General features: G+C 47.4%; 1 protein-coding gene across 1 annotated transcript in view; it reads right to left on the bottom strand.

Annotated features, from left to right (window-relative positions):
- Positions 1-1,041, bottom strand: part of LOC119593038 — a gene marked incomplete in the record, with an annotated part of 43,788 nt that overhangs the window by 17,145 nt on the left and 25,602 nt on the right.

The raw sequence follows: 1,041 nt of genomic DNA, 5'->3' as shown, positions 1-1,041 counted from the left end.
TCCAGTATTCCTCTTCACACCCGCTCTTACTCGTACCGTCCGTGTGTTTGCGAGAGAGCGAGACGGAGAGTAAATTCAAATAAGAGAAAGGGAGGCAATGGAGAGAACAGAGGAAGCCAGACGCCATTCCAAAAGGAGACGGGGTTCCTGCTGGGGAGAAATAGGGGAGGAGCGACCGCGGTTCCTAGAGTACACAGCTCCGGGTCCTCGGGCAAGCAAACACACGCAGCAGGGGACTCCGTGGGTGTGCTTCTGTTTGGTGAGAGAGAATGGTAGAAAAGGGGGGGAGAGAAGGGTAGAAAATGGGGGAGAGAAGGTGGAAAAGGGGGGGGGGGAGAAGGGTAGAAAAGGGGGGGAGAAAGGTAGAAAGGGGGGGGGGAGAAAGGTAGAAAAGGGGAGGAGAGAAAGGTAGAAAAAGGGGGGGAGGGAGAAAGGTTGAAGGGGGGGGAGATATGTAGAAGGGGGAGGGGAGAAGGAGAGAAAGGTAGAAGGGAGAGAGGAGAGAAAGGTAGAAAGGGGGGAGAGGGAGAAAGGTAGAAGGGGAATATGTAGAGGGGGGGTGAGGAGGGGAAAATAAAGGTAGGGAGAAGGGGGAAAAGTAGAAAGCAGGGAGGGGGGAGGAAAGGAGACAAGAGTAAAGATGGGCAAGAAACAAAGGTAAGAGAGGGGGGAGGAGAAGGTGAAATAGGTAAAACAAGGAGGAGAGAAAGGTAAAAAATAAAAGGAAAAGAAGAGAAATGTAAAATGAGGAAAAGGAGAGAATGGTAAAAGCGAGAGAAGGAACGAAAGGTAAAGGAGAAAAAAGGGAAGGAGAATGACAGAAGGATAATAAAGCAGAAGAAAGAGGGATTAAACGAAGATTAAAAGAAGGACTAATAATAAAAGAAAAAAAGGAAAGAATCGGAGAAAGGACAAGAAAGACGATAGAAGAGAAACAGAAAAGGGAAATAGTAATAAAACTTATGAAGAGGGAAAAGTAAAGAAAGGGAAAGGTAAACAGAGTGGATAAAAGAGTGGGAAGGATAGACGGGAGATTAGTAT

This window comes from Penaeus monodon, chromosome 31, assembly GCF_015228065.2.
Source record: "Penaeus monodon isolate SGIC_2016 chromosome 31, NSTDA_Pmon_1, whole genome shotgun sequence".
Lineage (NCBI taxonomy): Eukaryota > Metazoa > Arthropoda > Malacostraca > Decapoda > Penaeidae > Penaeus > Penaeus monodon.
The sequence above is the reverse complement of the archived record's forward strand: the minus strand, read 5'-3'. Positions and strand labels throughout refer to the sequence as shown.